Below are 21279 nucleotides of genomic sequence, written 5' to 3'. Positions count from 1 at the left end.
AATATTTATGCCATCTACATTTGGATTATTCAAAAAAGGAATGTGGATAGAAACAAAAACAGAGGGCATGACAGGGCTCCAGTGAGTTCCAATATTAACGGATCAAACTGTAAAGTAAAATTCGCCAAAGGAAACTGAGAGGGACTGGCTGCTGAGAAAATAAGGCAATCGGAAGTTGGTGGGTTAACAGAAACTGAGGGGGGAAAGTAGCTATTTAGTCGTTGTTGAAAGTTCGTAAAATGCTGAATGTATTGGAGATCAAGAGTTGGAGATTCGATTTGGCAACACAACTGTTATTAGCGGTCTTGGTCAAGTAATTTAATGTCCTGTGTCTTGTTCTAATTATAGTATGGAGGTAAAAACATTCTATGCTGTTGACACACTAGATTGCTGACATCCTATGTACCTTATATGGGTTAATTTTTAAAAAGCACTTAGAAGAGTCCTGGTTCATAGCATTCACTAAATTCTAACAAAGTAAGTGAAAGTGTTAGGATTGTGACAATGGACAGCCCTATATGTGGAAGGAATCATTAAGAGAGAGGAACAGTGTTTAAGAATATTCTAGCTTTGTATTCTGCCATCAACTTGGGCTTTATCATTAAGTCTGAGGACAATGACAGGTGTGTCTCCTCCCCTTGGAAAGGAGAAAATCAACAAAGTGTGAGGAGAATCCTCTCCCACCTTCATGTGGTGCCTCCCTAGTATCAACAACTGCTTCTTCTTCAACAATATTGAAGAAACATAGATTTTGGTCCTAGAAGTCTATGATGTAGGCCAAAATATGGTATTAATTGAATTACCCAAGGCTGAAAATCCATTTGCCATTATGTTATTATACAATACAAATTGTATCAAGCTATGTTATCAAATAAAGCCCATTGGAGACACTAAAATGAAATGACAACATTAGGCTATCCCAAGTGTATAAAAATTCCAATAATAAAATGCCAACGATGAACTTTGCTTCAAATTCACATATAATATTTTCAAATGAATTCCAGGAAAAAAGTAAAGTTCAAGAATTGAATTTTCTTCAGAGTTAAAATTTTAAAACATTAAAGTTGAAGAAATTAAAGTCTGAAAACATATACTCTTATTCATAGGAGTTAAAGTTTAAATAAATTAAAGTTCAATTTTTTTATCCTATTATTTTTATCATTTTGTTGTTAGTCAAAGTGGTTTGGGATGCCTGGGCCAAATGATCCTTGACAGGTATTCAATAACAAAGTATCAGTGAATGAGGTACATGCATGGTTACACCAAGAAAGAAAAGCAAGTGGTATAGTTTGTGGTCATAGTCTTTGAAAATTTGTAGATTTTAAGAGAAGCTATTAGAAAAAAATGGTTTCAAAGATGCGAAGGGCACCTAACTCCAATTGCAGATCTTGAGATTCTCTGCATGAGAGGTACAGGGTAAAATAGTCATTACTACAAGAGGCTATGAGGGAAGCAGTCTTACTGGGCTACATCCAGGTTTACATCATGGCAAAAAAAATGTGAAATAACAGAGAAGAGTTTGAGGATTGACTGCATATTTCAAAGAGCACAGGGTAATAGTTTGGGAGAATGACATGGCATGGAATATTAAATCACTTTCAGGGACATACACCCAAATAAAATATAAGATAGAGAGTTTAGGGACCAGTGATAATGAGTAACTAGGAAATCAGGATGGGAGGCAAAATACAATTGGATGTCTTTTAATAACATGTTTTAGAGGAAGATAAGTAACTTAAGTAGCTAGAAGCTTCATGAGTGTTGCACAGAGTGAACATATGTTGCACTTTCCCAACACAGTCTTGTTATTTTTCATTGTCTGAACTTCTCTTCCTTAGTAGCATTTGTCTAGATTATTTTATTTAAAAAATTTATTTTAGAGTATGTCAAAACTGCTGTGGTATTTTACATTTTCAGTTTCTGCCATGGTCTCTTCTACTAGTATGTGCAACACATGTGCTGAGAGCAGAGTGCTTACTTTAACACATGATTAAATCTGAAAGACAACCAGCATTAACCTGTCTTTCTTCAATACTTTACAGATACAATTTATCTAACTTGTCCCTTGAAGAATAGCACTGTAAGGTGTTTACCGATAAAATGAATTGTCCTTGAGCACAAGCAGCTAAAGGGAGTCAATTCTGATGTCAGGTGATGGTAGGAGAAATATTAGACACTGCTGTCTCTGCCACCCACTTGGTATACCAAACAATAATGCCACGGCCCATGTGATGCTGGAGAGATGCAAAAAGTGCACGAGCAAGGTCAGTGGGAAACCACTGGAGGTACGTACGAGCAAACTTTCAGTAAAAGTGTATTGATATCACTGAGCACATAAAATTCAGAAAACAAAAATATAATAAATTAGCAGTAACTTTATCTTCAAAGTTATTCATTATTTTAAAGCCATGCCCCAAAATGACAATAAAGTACGTGCAGCTGCAGAAAATGTGGTATATTTCATTCTGTAAAACATGACTTTTTGTTTAGATCAAGTGATTCCATATAAATTAATTTTATGTACTTTAAATTCTAATTATTCTCATGCATGTATGAAAAGTGAGTCAATAAATGAGAATACATTGTCTCTCTTAGCAAAATAACTTCACAATTAAATTACTCCAGCTATTTATTGTAGTATCATATACTCTAAGTGGAAAAACTATTTACATTGATTCTAATAATGATTTGATTTTTTACTTCAAATTAGAGCAAAACTTCAAAGTTCATTCCTTTGGAAGTGAGTGTTGAAATATTTCTTCCTAATATTCCTTCCTGTAGAACCACACTTTAAGTGGCATCCTCTCATAATTATAGGTTTATTCTTTCCATTTCAGTAAGTCCACCTTTTTATATGGAAATATAGCTATCATGTAACAAAATCTATAGTCCTGAAACAAAGACCACAGACACATTTTGATTTAGCAATTTTGTTTTACCTCTAATCTGTAAGAAAGAAAAACTAAAAGACAACCTAGGAATTGCTCAGTTTTCCAATCTTCTTTGTAACTTGAAGTTACAAATGATCTTTTATATACCTTATGCAGATACAGATTAGTAGCTTTGGGTCTCTTTGTAGTCAAGAATTTCTTTTTCTAAAATAGTCTTTTCCTTTTCTCTTGTCATAGGTTTCTTTGACTAGGGGAAATGTAAGGTGGCAGTGGGTATGTGTTTCCTGGAAACAGAGGACATGAAGGGTTCTGGAAGAAAAGGAGTGAGGGGGTGCTCATCAATGTTCATTATCATTATTGCAACGTTCCATTTTATCTTCACCATTAAGATGTTTGATGGGGCTCAAATCAAGAATGTATCTCTAAGAAATAGATACTTTATTAATACTGGATATATTTTATAAGAAATATCTCATTTGTACTTATTATTGATAGACTTCAATACAATGATACCTGGAGACTTCAACGCACCACTTTCAGCATTGGACAGATCTTCTAGATAGAAAATAACAAAGAAACGTAAGACTAAATCTGTACTTATCATAGGTTGATATGGAATGTGATGTGATTGTTTTAGAACTTAATGATGCTATCAGCTTCTTCAGTGTCAAAAATCAACTGCCTCATCCCTGTGCAATATAAATAAATTGGTCCAACATCATAAGTCCATCAAATTGATTGAATTGAAATTGTCTCCTTGTCAGAGCTACATGACTGGACCCTGAAAACACTGATTTAATTTTCAGTAACATAAAAAGTTTTAATATCATTGTTCTTCCTCCAATTCCTTATAACCATGTTTGTCAAAATCAGTTTGCAAGACAATTCTAACACAAATCCTTGTTTTTTATACTTGTTTTTTTTTTCTTTTTTTTTTTTTTGACAAAATTTCACTCCTATTGCCCTGGCTGGACTGCAATGGTATGATCTTGGCTCACTGCAACCTCTGCCTCCTGGATTCAAGCAATTCTCCTGCCTCAGCCTCCCAAGTAGCTGGGATTACAGGTGCATGCCACCATGTCTGGCTAATTTTTGTATTTTTACTAGATACGGGGTTTCACCATGTTTGCCAGGCTGGTCTTGAACTCCTGACCTCAGATGATCCACCTACTTCGGCCTCCCAAAGTGCTGGGGTTGCCGGTGTGAGCCACCATGCCCAGCAACAATTCTAACATAATTCTAACCTAAGAGAATTATAGATAACGTGAATAGAATAAATATATGATATGCTTTTGTCAATGAAAATGAATGCATAAGCAGTACAATTTACCAAATGTGCATAGCAACAAAATAGGTGTCACTATCACCCAGAGGAAGCCTTCCTAGTGCCCTAAATCTATAGACCATATTGAATATTTTGTACAAGAAATCAATGTATTCAATACTTCACCTTAATTATTTTAATGTTCAAGTATTTAGAGTTCAGGGAACTATTCCAAAACAAAGTACAGTAGCAAATTTCAAACAATTATATTATACTTATTAAGTGATCCACTAGTGTGAGATATGAAAGAACATAACCAAATTAGACACATCCTGGAAAACAAGGTAATACACCTGGGGAAAACAAATGTAAAGGAAAGAGCTCAACTGGGGGCTGAAGCTGAAAGATATAGGTGAGGCAGTGAAATTGGCACATGGCAAATTTGATACAAAGTTGATACCTGATGACAATAAAGGCAGTGCAGTTTGGAACTACAAAAGGTAGGCATGTATCTCCCAAATTTAAAGATAACAGCTTTCTTTACACAAGATTTGGGACATTGAATTGAATAAAATCTGGTAACAGTTAAAGACAAATATCTAACACACATGTAGAGGTAGAACAATACATGCAAAGGTAAAATAATCGTTTATTTAGGGCTTGATTTAACAATGAACAAAGTGACTGTGCTGAGGGGTTTAATCAGATGGCATACATTAAATGTTTGTTTTTAGCTTTCTTTTGAACACCATGGGATTCTCCTCCACCAACTACTTTTGACCTACTCATGGACAAATTTGATCTCATCACTCACTGTTTCCCTCTGAACTATTATAACACTCAAATTTTCATACTTTCTGAACACTGGGAAATACCTGAGCACCTTCTAAGTGTTAAGTAAATCTTGTTCAATATTTAAATTTAAATTTTGTTGATTATACTTTTTTTGAGCTAGGATTTCTAATTCTGGGAATTTTTAGTAAGGAACTAATTTAACAGCAGCAAAAGCTATATCTGGAATATATTCACTGCAATATGTACAAAATTTCAAAATAGATTAGAAATAATTTGTATTGGATATAATATTTTTAAAATGGTTAGTAAGGTATGGCACATCAGTATGAAGGAAGGTCTGAAGGCCTACATTAATATAAAAGAAGTAATGCTAAAAATAATGTATGTAAGCAGTATACTTATGAATGTTTGATTTTTAAGAATCATATTAGATTTTTTCTTTTGAAAAATGCCTGATGTATTCTCATATAAAGGTAACATATTTATTTTAGAACTGGAAACTATAAGAAAATAGAAAAAATAATATAAAAATCACCAATAAATTTCTCACTCAGAAAAAATAGTGCTATAACAAATATATTTTTATACAAAGTGTAATTTGAGTCACTTTATATGCTGCTTTGTAACTAGCTCACCATTTAATATTTTAATTTCAGGATTAGAGTTCAGAAAATGCTGCCTGGATGAATGAATTTAAATCGCTTCTGAACACTTTATCAAAAACTATGCCATGATACATTTATTTAATTCCTAAATAATTAGGTTGCTTCTCATACCTAAATAGAGGAATTACATTGTAGAAAATATTCTTTCACATAGTGCTAAGTTCATATCTTTGATAATTTCTATAGGAAAAAGTCTTGGAAAGTAAGTTATTTGATGAAAGAATAGCTATTTCTTAAGCTTTTCTAGATGTCATCCAATAATTTCCAGAAAATAGACATCAATTTCCATTCCATTGACTTACAAATGTTCCTTGTTTCATTGCTAACTACATGTATAGTCATGAAAAAGAGGATCAATCTGATAAATGGAAAAATGTACTCCATGAATATTTTTCCTTTTTTAAAAATTGAAATATGCCAAAATTTCCTTGTGCCACCACTCAGTCACTTCTCCCAAGATTAATGGGTATTCTGACTCCAAATTCTGTTAGTTTCAATTATTTTTTTTAATCTAAAGTCATATAAAATTGAATAGAATATTGTGTTCTCTTTTGTGACTGTCTTCTTTTATTCAGCATTATGTATATGAAATTCATTCACCTTCATACATGTAATAATAGTATGTTCATTCTGGGTACTCTAAAGAATTACACTGCACACCAATAATACAATTTATCTGTCTACTTTACTATTAATGAACATTTATGTTGTTTCTAAATGTTGCCTATAATGAATGGTGATACTATGAATATTCCCATATGTGCCATTTGGTAAATATGTGTATATAATTCTGCTAATATACATCTCACAGTAAAATTGATGGGTGATAGGGCACATGTATGTTCCTGTAAACTAGACAATGCCTACCAGTTTCTCCAAGCTCTACATATAGTGTATGAGTATTCCACTTGTTCCACATCCTTGTCAGCAGTTAGTATTGTCTGTTGCTTTCATTGTAGACATTCTGGTGAATATCACAGTAGGAAGAAAATATTTCTTTTCTTCAGTCATCACAGGGTTCTTGGCTGAGGTACCTATAATGAAAAATATATTAACAAGAGAAAAGCATACAAATATCCTTAACATAAGTTACATGATGGGGGAGCCTTCGGAAATGAAGACCCAAAGAAACAACAAAGTCTATGTACTTCTGTGCGGAGTCAGAGGAAGTGTACAGTTGTGGGGAAATGTGATTGGATAAAGGGGGTATGATCTAATAATAGTGATAAACCAGGGCTTGGGGCACACTTAGCAAGTGTTGTTTCTTCAGATTGTTTTTGATATCTTTGTGCCTTTGAGGATTAAGATGTTTCTCTTCCAGGTATAGGGAGATCACCTCTGGAATGAAGACTTTGTAATCTGTTGCAGGGAAGAAAGGCAATGGAAGGTGAGAATGACTTTCCTACTTCTGCTGGTTTCTCAAATTCTATTACGTCAGGTTTGGGGGTAGTATGTCCCAAACCCAGTCAGTATGTAGTGGTATCTCATTGTGGTTTTAATGTGGATGTCCTTATAGCTAATAAAGCTCAACTTCTTTTTAATGTGTATATTGGTTATTTGGATATTCTATTGCATGAAGCCTCTATCCAAGTCTTTTTTCCTCATTTCTATACTGAATTGCCCGTGATTTAAAAATTGATTTATATGAAATTTGTGTATGTCCTGGACATGAATCTTATGTTAGATAAATATATTGAAAATATTCTGCTCTAGTTTATTGCTTGCTCTTTATTGTCTTACTCATGTCATTTAAGAAATAGAAAAAAGTCCTTAACTTTAGGCAACTATTCTTATTTTATTCTTTGTTGTTAGTACTATTATGTCCTTCTTAAGAAATCTTCACTTACTTCTAGTGAAGATATTTTTATGTTTTTCTTTATTGTTATACTGTTCACATTAGATATAATCCATATGGGATTTATTTTTATGTATTGTGTGGGGTAGGTTAGAAAGGTTTTTTGATGTATAAAAGTATTGTTATAGGAAAAATTATTCATAACACTCATTAAAGGCAGTAAGGAGGACTCTATTCAAGGGTTTGGGGTGGTATGGTGATAACTATAGGGGTCATAGCAGTGAGACAGTTAGGTCTGTCAGTGAAGGGAAGAGTTTGGACTCAACTCTGACTGCAACAGGAACAAGTGGGGATGTATAACAAAGGAATAGGGTGGGGTAAGTGACGGAAATTTTACTAACAAGAAACATCGGGTTTAAGGTGAATTCTTGCTAGAATGACTCAACAGAATTATTGCGTAAGACAGGCCAGGGTGATAATATATACAGTGGTCAAATACTAAGGGTGGATTTTCACTAAACTGACTTAGCTGGATTCTTCCTCAGACTGAATTATAAAAGAACGGAGAGGCAAGACTGAGTATGGTCCTAGTCAAGTAGAGAAGTTGGAGTCTGAGTCCTTTCTTTTAGTCAAAAGGGAGAGTCTTAGTCAACATATTACAGTGAATAAAATTGATCTAGCACAATTTATGGAGTATTCCATCCTTTACCCACTGCATTAACCCTCACGTTTTAAATATAAAATAAGAAACGTAAGTTATTGTATACATGGCTCTGTTTTTGTTTTACCTCTTTCATTAGATTTTTTTTAAATAAAATTTTAACAAATTGAGTTTAAAGATTAGATTAGCTTTTATTGTGATTCATGAATCAGGCATCATTCCATTAAAGATCCAGCAGAAGAGTTAGCTTTTATAAGGTAGCTTGAGCTGGAACAAGAAAAATGTATAAACAAACAAACAAACAGGTTAATTAATATCAAGTTACTTCTTATTACTTTATTTGTAAAGGTTAAAACAGAAGGGACTTCCTCGTCACTCTGGATAAAACTGTCCTGTTACAGCATTTGGATATCATTTCACTTTTGATTTCTCAGAAGATCAGATAAAAAACTTTGTTTCAATTTGATGACATGGAACCTTAGAATAGGTAACTCCATTTTGAATAGATCTATTTTGTTGGGGCCTAGTGCAGGAGCTTAGTCCAAAACAGTGGCATCCCATAAATTTTATTTAATAGCCTATTTTTCTCTCCTTGCACCAGTATCACACTGTCTTAACTAATGGATCTTTAAAATTGGTCTTAATACCTGGGAGCATAAATCTTCTAGTTTTTTTCCTCCATGTTCAAGATTGCCTTTATAATTATTGCTTCTTTGCATTTCCATGAGTTTTAGAATCCGCATGATAATTTATGGCTTTCATTGTTTATGTTGAAAAGTCAGCTGTCACTCCTACTGTTGCTACTAATTTGCAGTTAATGTGCACTGTCCCCAATCCAAGATCTTCATTTTGACTTTGGATTTCAGCAGTTTTACAATGACAAAACTAATTTTACATATTTGTACTTATTTGATTATAGAAAAGCAACATTTTATATTTATTGTGATCATTCATATATCCTTCATGTGAATTGTCCACTGGGACATTCAACTTTTTGAATACAGAAGTATTTTATAGTGATTAAAATTTCTCATAGATACTACAATGTTTGCAATTTTTTCTTTGTATTTTAATCATGCTCAAGTTTTATGTCAGAAAAGGGTAATTATATGTGAAAGCAATTTATGCTTCATGAAAAATGCTAACTGTACAGTAAATACAAAGGAAAGAACAAAAAGAAATCTACAATTCCACTATCCAGGGATAAGTATTATTAATTTGAGGTGAACATTATTCCAAGTATTTCTTTGTATATTAAAACTGAGGGAACAAAATCTTTAAAGATGCCCTGGGGTTGAATAATATTATCTATTAGTTCCTACTACATAAGAAAACAAAGGACTCTACAAACATGACTGAGTATCTGTGGAGTGTCTTAAATTTTTAAATTGCTTTCAGAACAGTCATTGTAACTGAGATATGCAGGAGTTGGCAGTGGACCTATGGACTTGCAGCATGGCAGAGGTTGATTAAAGATCAAAGTCAAGTGCTTGGTTCATGAGTCACACTTCTGCATGCAGCATGTTCTTAGAACGACATTATCTGTACTACGATACATCACTAACTTGGTTATCAGGATTTGATCCTCTGGTCACTACTTTTACAAAGTTAAAACAAAATTTAGACATATGTATATTTCCTATAACTATATTTACGTTGCATGTTTCATTTGTTAGGTTTGAAGTGGAGAGAGTGCAGAAGAGACGATGGTATTGAAAAGACCTTTGTAAACATTTTGCTTAAATGGTTTTCTGACCCTGGAAAATAATCCCTGCGTATGAAATGAAAGAGACATTTTAAAAATAAGTCATCATTCTTCTGTGCTGCTGAAGTAATCTTGTTGTGTTCATTGGTATAATTCTCTTAATATCTGTATATTATATATAGTCTTTGACTAGTTTTTTGCATTATAAATAATTCTTCGTCTTATGTAATGTTCTTAATGCTGAATTCATCCTGATAGATATCAAGATCACAAGCCCTGGTTACATTTTCATGCATGCATTTTAGAGCAGTGGTGCAATCCTGGCTCACTGCAACCTCTGCCTCCCGGGTTCAAGCAATTCTCCTGCCTCAGCCTCTGGAGTAGCTGGGAGTACAGGCTAACGCCACTATGCCTAGCTAAATTTTTTGTATTTTTAGTAGAGACAGGGTTTCACCATGTTGGCCAGGATGATCTCAATCTCTTGACCTCATGATCTGCCCACCTCGGACTCCCAAAGTACAAAGACTATATTTTTAAAATAATAACTACAATTTTAGGAAAAAAAATTGATGGAAAATTTAATTTGATTTATAAAACTACTTTTCAAAAATAATGTAAAAGAATTTATTCTAAAATCATTATTTCCAACAATACTTCTAAGTCTCATTTTATTTGCTATTATGTGCATTTATACATAGACAACTTTGTACTTACTACATAATACATGCTTTTATTCAATTTATCTTTTCTGATTCCAAAGAAATCTGAGGCAAATTCATGTCTACCACTGGGTCGTAGATTGTTTTCTCCCCACTTCATGCTTCCAAAGAGAAAACACATTCCTTACACATGTCTGTATCCTTAATATCCATGTTGGAGAATGAAGTGTGAATTATAAGACACAAGAAGTGGTTTCAGCTGCCTACTTGAACAAAAACCAGTTTCAGTTTTTTTTTTTTTTTTTAATTTCAAAGGAATCACAAAGCACTCCATTACATGTCACTGATTACAAAAACATTATTGCTATTTACTTTTAAATCTAGAGATTCCCTAGTAAATATTATTATTTTTAAGTACCCAAAAATGATAGTGAATGTATTGATTTGTTTTCACACTTCTATAAAGAAATACCCAAGACTGGGTAATTTATTAAAGGGAAGAGGTTTAATTGAACCAAGACCTCAAGAAACTTAAAATCATGGCGGAAGGTGAAGGGGAAGCAAGCTTGGACCTTCTCACATGGCGGCAGGAGGAAAAAATGAGTAAAGGAGGAACTTGTCAAATACTTAGAAAACTATCACGTCTTTCAAGAACTCACTGTCAGGAGAACAGCATGGGAGAAACTGCCCCCATGATCCAGTCACTCCCACCAGGTCTCTCCCTAAACATCTGGGGATTACAATTCAAGAAGATTTGGATGGAGACACAAAGATAACCACCTCAATGAATGTCAAGGAAAACCGAGCAAAAACTTGAAAACTTAGCGAACTGAAATTATTCTGATTCATATTTATATTAAGACGTATTGAGGTTATTTTTATTGAGTTATGGCTTTTTCCCTTTCACATTTATTTAATTGACACTTGGTCATAAAGCATTTGTAAATACAAATTGGGATATTAAAGCATTGTCTTTGTGACACACATTTTATTTTATTTTATTTTTTTTAGAGACAGAGGCTCACTATATTGCCCAGGCTGTTCTCAAACTCCTGGTTTAAGTGATTCTCCCACCTCAGCTTCCCAAGTAGCTAGGATTATAGACTGTTACCACCAAACCTGGCTCCTGTGACACACTTTAAATCAGGGTACGATCTGCTTAAACACAAAGAAAATGTGGATTTTTCTTCCCTGAGGTAAACAGATGGTGCCAGAAACACAGAGTACTTTGGAAATGAATTGTTAAAAGTATCAAATCTTATATTGTAAAATAGCCATATTTACACAACTTTGAATTTAAATGATTGCAGTTTTAATGCTTTCTATTTTCTTCTTGTATTAATTAAAATCATTGTAAAATTCTTTATAGTAAAAGGAAGTCTTTGTAACAGATACTTTCATATTAAGTGTTAGAGGTTAAGGAAGATTAAATTTTACAGAATAAAAAGACAATCTTTAAAATAGCATTCCTCCTTAGGGACTGCCCAGAATAGGACTGCAGCAGAATATGAGTAAAAGTATAACATAAATAATAACATAAATAATATTAATTTGGATTTACCCCCCAAGGAAAGATTCAACCCTAGATGGCAATACGAGAAACAAATTTGAGACCCAGTGGTGGAGTAGTGACTACCATAAAATAAAATAAATAAAAATAAATAAAATAAAACAAATAATATGCTATTCATCCAACAAATATCCAAAACAAAATTTCAAAATATGCAGCACTAGTAGCACAATAAGGAATGATGCTCCTTCAACCAAGATATGATTAAGGGAACTTCAGCAAAAGAGTTGGTGGTAAGTATTAAATAATGTTGAATTGAGAACCTAAGACTAAAATAAATGTGGATATACACGTGGGAGAATATGTTATTTGTTATATAGGCTAACGAAAAAGAAATATTGCAACTAAAAACATAGGAAGAGAAGGAAGAGACAAAAGCGAAAAAAGCATTAGCTATTTTTTTGTCTTTGGGATAAAAGATGGAAATTAAAGTATGTACTTTAAAGTTGAGATAACATAGAGGTGTAAGTAAAGAAAAGAGGGAAAGAAAAAAGCATTCTATAAAGACACTAGAATAAAAAAGCCACTAAAACAAAAATATTAACGTTCATAATTACCAGAAGAAATTAAAAGTAAATGCATTTACAGCAAAATTAAAACAAATATTAAGCAAAAACAAACTACAAAAAAAAAAAAAACAGTGAAAGAGCCACAATAAATATCACATGATAAAACAAAACACAGGAAAGCATGAGGACAAGCAGATGCATTATATAACACATATAATTGGCTTAACAAACCTACTAAAGAAAAGGCTTCGAATTGGGTCAAAAGCAAAATTTTGTTGTATGCCTTACACAATTATATGTTTAAAAAGTGATTTCCAAGCCTGAAAATGAAGAAATGAGCCAAGGTCACCTGAAAATGAGACAAAATGTAACCAGGGTTTGTGATCTTGATATCTATCAGGATGAATTCAACATAACATTATATAAGATGAATAATCCTTTATAATGCAAAAAGGGCTATATTTCACCATGAAAAATTAAGATTTATAAATAAATTCACACAGTGGCCATCTTGATAACATTGAAGCCAATGGAGATGCTAGGAGAAACAGAAACACACAAATAAGATAGGAATTTGAAATAACTGTCAATCTTTTTTTTTTTTTTGAGACGGGGTCTGGCTCTGTCGCCCAGGCTGGAGTTCAGTGACCGGATCTCAGCTCACTGCAAGCTCCGCCTCCCGGGTTCACGCCATTCTCCTGCCTCAGCCTCCCAAGTAGCTGGGACTACAGGCGCCCGCCACCTCGCCCGGCTAGATTTTTTTTGTATTTTAGTAGAGACAGGGTTTCACCGTGTTAGCCAGGATGGTCTCGATCTCCTGACCTCGTGATCTGCCCGTCTCGGCCTTCCAAAGTGCTGGGATTACAGGCTTGAGCCACAGCGCCCAGCTTAACTGTCAATCTTAGAAGATACAACAGGTATATAAAAGTAATTGAGCACTCAAAAGACCTAAGTAACATAATCAGTAAGGAAGATTTTTTACGAGGACACATATATACATTGTTGCCCAACAGAAGGATAATGGGTATACCGTGTTTAAGTTCTCATTAAATATTGTAAAAATCTGTTCTATTTAATTTCCTGTGTGCCCCCCATGACATAGAGAACTTCAATAAGGTCCATAACATGAAAATTATACCAAAACAGTCTAATTGTAATACAATAAAACTAGAAATTAATAACAAGATAAAATAAAAAAGATACTTTCATCTGTCAGTTAAAAAACAATTTCCCATTAAACATTTTTTGGATCAAAGGAGTACAAACTTAGCTTACAAAATTTCTAGAACATAATTGTCATGCACTTCTTCTTATATATCAAAATCTATGAAGCATCTAGAGCAATGATCATAGAAAAATCAGTTTATGTAATTACATTAATAAAGATGAAAAAGACCCAAAAGAAACATATTAAACATATAATTCAAAAAGTTAGAAAAGGACAAAGCTAACAAAGTAGGCATTCATAAGAATTAAAAATCTGAGTCAATAATTTGAAAACAGAAAAAATGTATAAATACAAAGGCTGGCTCTTTGAAAAAAATCAGTGAGTCACCTACTATTTGCACTAGTCAAAAAAACAGAGGAACAAAAGCAAGCAATGAGAAAAGGAGATAATAATATTTGAAATACAGAAACTAAAAAAAATACCAAAAGTCAACTTTATGCCATTTTATGCAAATTAATCTGAAAATCTGAAGGAAGTGGATAATACCAGTCAAGACGGTGATGAAAGGGGATGATAGACTGGAACTTGAAGAAGAATACAGTGGTGCAAGTGAGAGTTCTCTGGGTAAGTTTCATATATTTTTTACTCTTAAATCATAGGAATGTTTGTATATAAGAAAACATGAAAACCTTAGCATCTGTAATAATAAACAATTATAACTTACTATAGAACACTGAACAAACAAAACTCTGTAAGTCCTGGAAGACATTTCATAAAGAAAACATGAGAGAGAAATATCCAATGAGCATCTTCAGTGAGCTGAGCTTGAAGCCAGATACGTACCCCTGGACTTTTGAATTATGTGAGCTGTTATTTTCCATTTTCCTTTTGAGAAAGTTTGAATTTGCTCTCTTTAAATGCAACTTAGAGTTTGGACTGATATGAAATTTCATTTTGATAAATACAGAATTGTATCTACATACATCTCATCATGCTCACATGTAGAAAAATGACTAAATCGCTTTTTTTCTCATAATGAACTGAATATTTGAATGAGGAATTTTGAAGTCTTATGCCTATATGTACAGAGATATATATCAAACTGTTCTGGAAGATTATATTCTACACTTAGCTTTTCACAAGATAGAGATTTTCACACGTATCATGTAATGTCCTGCAATTTCAACCGCTGAATAGCTCCTAAAGTGTTTAAAGGTATTTCATAGTTGACATAGGAAAACAGCTGATAGTGAAAGAGACATCAACAGACATGTGGTCAATACCAGTAGATTTTTAGAAGATAGATTTCTCCAAGGTGTACTTTTTATTTTCATGTCATTTCAAAAATTAACTCTAGATTCAATTTGCTATTTCTACAGAAGTGCTACAGATATCACTAAGAAGTTAGTCCAGGGAGCCTGCTAAGGAATAGAATTTGAAATTTCAACAGCAAACATTGTAAACATACATGATTGCCTAAGCAGAGAGAAACTAGTTGCATGTGCCCGAGCAGTTAACACTAATCACTCTGGGTAGAGGTAACAATGAGAACACCTATGATGGAAACTCTCAAACACTTGCTGCCTCAAACCAACTCTTCAAGATAGAGTTAAATAGTTGGTGTTAACAGAATTTCCCCTTTCTTTTCCTTCTCATGTCCTAAATCAATTAATTTACTTAGGCAATGGAGCTGTTTTGCTCCATTTCCCTCCGCCTTGCTTTGCCTGCAACACTCCTAGCAATTCCAGCCCTGAATTCCTCCTGAGAATATTGTTCATGCTGAGAAATACTCCATTGTTGGCATGCTCTGTAATAGAGAAAAATAGAGCCAATGGTTATACAAAATTATTGGATCAATATATAATAAACATTTAAATTACAGAAAATCCTAAACCTTAATGTGAAGCTACCATTTGTAAATACAGAATAGAATAAGGCATGTAAAACTCAAAGGTATCGATGATAGGTTTTTCCCCTTTATTTCAAATGTAATGAGGGCATTATCTAATGAACATTGTACCTATGATAGAAAGCAATGATCAAAGATGAAAGAAAAAAAGGGAAATATGAAAGGAAAGAAAGAAGGAAGGAAGGAAAAAATTATTTAAAATCCTTGAATGACCTTTATTTTTCCTTAGCTTAAGACTAAAGGAGTTATCGAGCAATCTCAACTCTAGAAAAACATCCAGAAAAATATTATTTCAATTTTAAAGCCAAATAAAACATTTAGAAGATAAAAGTTTATAAATTAGAAAATGCCATTTTGCGGCAATAAAACTTGACTGAGTTATGTAGCTTCTAAAATATATGGTCTAATATCATCTTCTGAGAGTTTCACTTAACGTTTTTAAAAAGTTTTGTTTTGTTTTTAATTGACACATAGTTGTACATATTTATGAGGTACAGTATGATGTTTTGATACATACATGCATTATATAATGATCGATTCAGGATAATTAGAGTATTTATCATCTTAAACATTTGTCATTTCTTTGTGGTGAAAACATTCAAAATTCTCCCTTCTAGCTTTTTAAAAATATACTATACATTATAATTAACTATAGTCACCCTACAGTGCAAGAGAATACCAGAAGTTTTCTGTTCTATCTGACTGTAACTTTGTACCAATCTCTCCACATTCTTCTCTTCTCCCTACTCTTCTAGCCTCTGGTAACAACTATTCTACTCTTTACTTCTATGAGATCAACTTTTTTACATATGAGGGAGACTATGTTGTTTTTTGTCCTTCTGTGTTTAGCTTATTTCACTTAACGTAATGTCCTCTAGATCAGCGGTCCCCCAACTGCTGGGACGCAGACTGGTACTGGTTGTGGTCTGCTAGGAAACGGGCCACACAGTAGGATGTGAACAGATGGCAAGGGAGCATTACCTCCTGAGATCCGCCTCCTGTCAGATCAGCAGAGGCATTAGGTTCTGATAGGAGTAGGAACCCTATTGTGAACTGCACACGCAAGGGATCTAGGTTGTGTACTCCTTATGAGAATCTAACTAGTGCCTGATGATCTGAGGTAGAATAACTTCCTCATGAAACTGTCTGCCCCTCTCCCCCACCCCATGGAAAAATTGTCTTCCACAAAACTGGTCCTTGATGCCAAAAAGGTTGGGAACACTGCTCTAGGTTCATTTATGTTGTTGCAAATGGAAATATATTTTTTTACGACAGAATAGAATTCTATATATATCACATTTTTAATCTATTTGTCCATTGATGGACACAAAGGTTGATTCCACATCTTGGCTATTGTGAATGAATAGTACTGCAATAAACATGCGTGTGCAGATTTCTCTTCGACTTACTGATTTCATTTCTTTTGGATATGTATCCAGTAATGGAATTGTTGGATCATATGGTAGTTCTATTTCTAACGTATTGACAAATCTCCATTTTGTTGTCCATAATGGCTGTACTAATTTACATTCCAGTCAACAGCGTATAAGAGTTTTCCTTTCTTCACATCCTCATCAATATTTGTTATTTTTTGTCTTTTTAGTAATAGCCACTTTATCTGGAGTGAGGTGGTTTTGTTTTGCATTTCTCTGATGACTAGTGATGTCAGATATTTTTCCATATACCTGCTGGCCATTTGTGTATCTTCTTTTGAGAACTATCTATTCAGATCTTTTGCATCTAGATAATTCATTTTAATTAGATTATTATTAGTGTTACTATTTTTTGCTATTGAGTTGAGTTGCTTATATATTATGGGCATTAACCTCTTGTCAAATGCATAGTTTGAGATTATTTGCTCCTTTGGTGTAGGTTGTCTCTTCACTTTGTTGATTCCTTTTTTCTTTTTTTCTGAAGACAGCTTTTTAGTTTGATGTCATCCATTTGTGTATTTTTCCTTTTGTTTCCAGGTCTTATTCGAAAAATTCTTGCCCAGAACCATGTCGTTAAAACTGTAATGAAAATTCCCAATCGAATGTTTTTTTTTATTCAGATTATTATTGAAATGTCTATCTGCTTACTGAAAATTATAATTTCAGAAAGTTCTGAATAGCCATGTAACATTCAAACATAGATATTGTATGCTTTTTAGAAATAGTTTTTAAAAATTGTGATTCTGTGTACCCTGAAGTGAGTTTTGATGCAGCAAGACTTCCTTTCTTTCTAAAAGAACAAGATCCCCTCGTTTATTCTTGAAGCCTAAATGGTATAAACAGAAACATATAGCTGGTAAAATTATCCAATTTTTTCTTCATATTACTATAACCTGTTTGTTTGTTCTTTTGTTTTGGATAAGACATATGTTAGCAATATACAGTTCCTTCTCAACTGAGTGGTTGGAAGATGATAGTTATATATTTGACATAATCTATAAAGAATATGGTAGATTGCATTTTATAAGTCATAAAGCATGATTTACTATTCAGATAACACCCCCAGTAACACATTTTTGCAAAGTTTCCCTGTAAATTGCTAAATTGTTCATGTCAGATTTACAATGATGTTAATGTCAAATATTTGAGTATTTGATGTTGTAGAATTCTCTAGCATCTTTTCACTGTCTAAGAGAATTCTATTCTAAACTAGCATGCTTTAAACAAATGACGTTCTTTGGCATGGTAAAGAGCACCAGAATATTAACCTGATTAAATATTTATAAGCACATGACTGTTTTCCTGCTCTATAGAGTCATCTTCCCTGAGCAACCAAGCTGTAACAACTACGTTGTGCAGACAAATTCTATGATGTTCCTAATAGAGTATATTCTTACACTTGAAAATGTCATTATTACCCATCCATCAACTCTAGTGAAGTTATGAAACTTCAATTCACTAGAGGCCTTGACATTACATTGCTCACTGTTTGTTCTGCTTGTCAGCACTTTATGTCACTAATGGACAGGCAGTCGAATCAAAATCTCAATTTTTTCTTAATGGAGAGTTTTTTTTCCTATTCAATCATCTGCTCATGTGGCTTATAATATGCCTCACGGTACAGAGACAAATCTAGGTAATAAGGTCTGTTGAGCTTGACTGAAGAATGGTATTGGCTGGTAGGGCCAATTTCTATGCCCCTGAAAATGCATTATTCCAATATATTTATGCTGTGTGGTTAAGAAAAATGAAGAATATGGCAATATACTAATGTTTTTGAATTTCTGTTAATTTACACTAACCAATTACAAAAGCAAAATATATTAATTTTTAAATATATAATTTGGATAAAATTGAGGGAGAGTCATTTGATTACTGCAAGTAAATGGATATTTAGAAAAAAGGAAAATCTCCATAATTTCTGCTACAAAAACAAGTAACATAATAATTTTAAGCATTTTTTTACATATGAAATATTTTATGGAAAACTAACATTAGTGTAATAATTTAAGGAAAAAAGAGCATAATATACATACACACAAACACAGACACACAGATACAGACACACACACAAACAAGATGTCCATCTCAGTATCTGAATATTATTTAGATCTAGCACAATGAAAATTCCAGGTTCATTCATGTTTTATTTTAAGATTGATTCCCAACTTTTTTGTATCTCAGTTAAGTGAAATAATGTGTTATGTGAATGCAAAAATCATTGGAGAAAATAATTAAAATGATTTATTAAGAAGCAGTGACTTTGATTGTATTTTGAGAAACCTTTACATTTTAAAGGAAAGAAATTAAGTCTCTAGGACATCGTCAGAGAAAAGGGGTATGAATAACATGCCTTATGATAGGTAATTAAATATAACTTAATTTCAGACTGTATTTCAATGTGTACACGTGAACATAGGTCTATGTGAAAATTCATCTGTTTCAAACAAATTGCAGCTCACATCACCATGCTGTCCTGACACCTCCTGCTCCAGCCACGATATAAAAATTGGCAGCATCACCTGTGACAAATTTTAAGAAGCCTAAACATAGATTATCTGTTTCTTTTTTTTAAACATCTTTTCTTTTACCATGTACTTTTTTGGAAAGCCGAAAAATTATGGTGATGGTTAGGATGGTGCAGATGGTTGTGGGTGGTGCTGATAACATTACTGAACACTTTACTATGTTATCTAAATATGTTAATTCACTTATTTCTCATCAAAACCTTATGAATGTGGTGGCTATTATTACTCACCATATTTTACAGATAAGAATGTTAAGGTGCACAGAAATTAAGTAATTCATCTTCTCTTCTCAAGAATCTTTATGTCGCACCAAAGACAATCTTTCCTAAGCATACCTTAATGGTGTATTACTCACTTTAACAAACTTTGCTGCCTTCAGTTGTCTATCTTATCAATCTGAAATTTTCTCTTCTCTTCCCATGGTTCACTATAATTTGTCTTCCTTCAATCTATTAAAATTTTTCTTGAACAAGTTTTCAGCACTTCCTGTCTGCAGGCAAGTTTTCTCTCCTTTTGCTTGCTTATTGATTATAACACAAAAACATGGGTTGTACAATCCTTTAGCTTCATGGCACACAAACACATACAGACAAAATGAAACTCAGTCATGTCACACAGCAAGGTAGACTCGGCTCCGTTGCCATATACACAATGCATACACAGTCATTTACCCTAACAGTTATACAGAATAACTTAGTTGTAATAAGTTCCAAAGTGATCTAGAACCCTTGTAAGAAGCTGTCATCTATAGAAGACCATAACCTAGAACTGCGTCCAGAGGACTAGACGGATTTATTTCTTTCTTGTAATAAGTTTCTTTGGGGAAGTAGAAAGAACTTTTGTCCTGTTTCGCTATCTTCCCTTAGATGTGTTCTAAAGCATCGAATCTCAAAGGGAACAAGCCTCAACCATATCATTTGAAAGTAATCCTAGATAAAGGTGCATATACACAAAGAAAGGGATTTGTCTCTTCCTTTCACTACCATAGGTAATCCTATGTCTTTTCTCTTTCTTTTCTTTCTTTTCTTTTCTTTCTTTCTCTTTTCTTTTCTTTTCTTTCTTTCTCTTTTCTTTCTTTTCTTTTCTTTCTTTTCTTTCTTTTCTTTCTCTTTCTTTCTTTTCTTTCTTTTCTTTCTTTCTTTCTTTCTTCTTTCTTTCTTCTTCTTTCTTTCTCTTTCTTTCTTTCTTTCTCTTTCCTTCCTCTCTCTCTCCTTCCTTCCTTCCTTTCTTTCTTTCTTTCTTTCTCTTTCCTTCCTCTCTCTCTCCCTTCCTTCCTTCCTTCCTTCCTTCCTTCCTTCCTTCCTTCCTTCCTCCCTCCCTCCCTCCCTCCTTCCCTCCTTCCTCCCTCTCCCCTTTCTTTCTTTCTTTCTTTCTTTCTTCTTTCTTTTCTTTCTTTCATACAGCTGAAATCTCACTATGTTGCCCAGGATATTCTTGGACTCCTGAGATGAAACAGTTCTCCTGCCTTGAACTCCCAAAGTGCTGGGATTACAGGTATAAGCCACTGTGCCTGGTCTTCCCATGCTTTTTCAAAGGCAAGGAATGTCTTGATATGCTTTCTTTTTCAGAATGTCTCCTTGACATTGTTTTATATCTACAGAAATGAAGAGGTACATTAAAGATATTTCCAGAATAAATAAGTTCATCTTCCATGTTATTTCAATGTGATGTTTCTACTGCTACAATGAGGAAAATTCAAATTTTAAATGGCCAGGTATATTGAGAAA

Source organism: Trachypithecus francoisi, unplaced genomic scaffold, assembly GCF_009764315.1.
Source record: "Trachypithecus francoisi isolate TF-2019V2 unplaced genomic scaffold, Tfra_2.0 Lachesis_group15, whole genome shotgun sequence".
NCBI lineage: Eukaryota > Metazoa > Chordata > Mammalia > Primates > Cercopithecidae > Trachypithecus > Trachypithecus francoisi.
Note: the sequence above shows the minus strand (reverse complement) of the source record.